Source organism: Myotis lucifugus, unplaced genomic scaffold (genome assembly GCF_000147115.1).
Source record: "Myotis lucifugus unplaced genomic scaffold, Myoluc2.0 scaffold_177, whole genome shotgun sequence".
Taxonomy (NCBI): Eukaryota; Metazoa; Chordata; class Mammalia; order Chiroptera; family Vespertilionidae; genus Myotis; species Myotis lucifugus.
In genome coordinates this window covers 1,520,934-1,523,387 of record NW_005871225.1, presented here as the reverse complement: position 1 = coordinate 1,523,387, position 2,454 = coordinate 1,520,934, and the positions used below count along the sequence as shown (strand labels likewise).

At 37.2% G+C, this 2,454-nt stretch overlaps 1 pseudogene; it reads right to left on the bottom strand.

Annotated features, from left to right (window-relative positions):
• Positions 1-68, bottom strand: part of LOC102425264 — a 1,595-nt pseudogene extending 1,527 nt beyond the window's left edge.
• Positions 69-2,454: the final 2,386 nt, after the last annotated feature.

The window sequence follows — 2,454 nt, the reverse complement described above, 5'->3', positions numbered from 1 at the left end:
GATTCCTTCATCTCTCCTTCTTCAGGGCCACCCTGTACTGTTTGGGGCTGTTTGTCCGGGAGCATCATCATCTCTGGGCCGCCACGTTGCCAGTGCCACCATGCCCACCTATGTTATTTTATTTTATATACCTATATGTAAATACCTAGAATCATATAGATATATACATCTACATAACTATATATATAATCTATATGTGCATATATCAACCATATATATATATATCTATATACAAAAAGATCTAGAAGTAGGACCATAGACATGGAAGCATGGAACAGGCTGACAGATTTCAGAGAGAAGTGGGGCGGGGCGGGGCGGGGAGGGAAGAGATTAACCAAAGAGTTCATATGCGTATATGAACGCAGACAATAGTGCAGTGAAGGCCTGGGGAGGGGGTGGGAGCCAGGTGGAGGAGGACAAAGGGGGAAAGATGGGGGACATCTGTAATACTCTCAACAATAAAATAAATTTTAAAACATGTATTTATCTAAATAGGCACATAGAAATGTATATGTAGATACACATACAAAGGAAAACATTGAAGTTTTTTGGAGAAGGGTTGTTTGTTATTTTTCAGTGTCAAAGTTTTCAGGGTGTGTGTGTGTGTGTGTGTGTGTGTGTGTACACACGCACGCATTTCTGTAGATTTGAAAACCTCTGAGTGGTAGGTAATTGTAGAGCTCATCTATTCTAGTCCCTTGAAAAAATTATAGATTTCCTCGGTAATACCCTCAATAAAGTGGCTAAGTGCCCTCTATTTGTACACAGTCCTCTGTTGTGGGTCTCTGTTTGTGAGGCCTACCATTCTTGATAAAAACATGTCCAGTAAAAATTCCCAGGACTAAAATTGTACTCAAACTTCTCCTCTCTAAGCACAGTGTCCTTGAGTGCCAGCAATGGGGGAAAGGCTTTCTGAACCTCTTTATTAGGCTAGCTTGAGAGGACAATGTGTAATGAAAGCATGCCCCTCTGTCTCAGACTTTTTAAAAAATATATATTTTATTGATTTTTTACAGAGAGGAGGGGAGAGGGATAGAGAGTTAGAAACATCGATGAGAGAAACATAGATCAGCTGCCTCCTGCACACCCCCTACTGGAGATATGCCCGCAACCAAGGTACATGCCCTTGACCAGAATCGAACCTGGGACCCTTCAGTCTGCAGGCCGACACTCTATCCACTGAGCCAAACCGGTTAGGGCTGTCTCAGACTTTTAAAGAATTGATACAGCTGAGATTTTACTTAGCAGATGGTAGTTGAAACATCATATTTTTTTTAGATGTTGGGTAAACTTCCTTGGATTTTGTACAAGACTAAAGATCTCTGTTAGTGCCTATCTTCATAACTTCTTTGGTTTTTTAAAAATGACATCTACTTTACACTAAAGTGGCCTTTAATACATTCTCATAACACCTTGTAATATCAGGGTAGCATGTATGAAGAGGAGAAAAGACCTAGACAGGAGGCAATATAGCTCACCTAGTTTCCTTGTTCAAAAAAACATAATAACTTTTGGGTAGATTATTTGTAGAGAAAACACTCAAGGTTCACAATGATTTCAGGTAGCATAAACCTAACCTATTTCTGCATTATGCTCTGAGTTTCAGTGTTAATGTCTGTTGTCTTGACAGCAGCCATAATTTATGCTTTTAATTATACTTTTTTTTCCAGCTCTAAACTCACATTGTTTCTTTACAGTAATGAAGTCACTATGCAGCAATGTCTTTGTCATAAAGTGATGGGGCATAATGAAAACATTATTGGAAAAAAAATCATGGGCAGAAAGTGATAGCATATTTAAAGGTGAGTGGGAAACATTCTGTAAGTAACTAAAAACAGTATAAGAAGATGTATATGATTTAAGCCTTACAAATACTATATATTATATCTGTACACTGTAATGTCTGCTTTTTGGTTTTCCATTAAAATCATAGTATCAGAAGAGTGGATCAACTCTTGACCAAGCACAAGCCTTCATCTACCAAACAGTGGTGTCTCCATCCCATTCTTAAAGACCTCCAGAAAAGGGTATTATGATCTTTCCTGGTGAGCCACTTATAAACCTATTTGTAAGAAATTCTCTCTTAAGCCAGAATTCTCTTTCATGCTGCATTTTCTTTCACTGAAGTGTTTTCTTTTTCTTAAATTCCTTAACAACTGCCAATTTTACCTCCCAAATACCTTTCCAATCGGCTACCTCCTCTTGATTGTTCTGACTTTTCAAAATTCTACTCTATTCTGTTGTTCACACTGCTATGAAATAAGTCTCTTTAAAATATAACTCATACGATTTATTCCCTTGCTTAAAATTCTCTGAAGTTTTATCTTGCCTTTAGATAAGATTTAAACTTCTCATATGGCACAGAAGCCCTTCATAATCTAGTCCCTAAATGCCTAACTACTTAATTTTTTTTCTAGAAAATTAATTTTTTTCTTTTATTTTTTTATATAAATA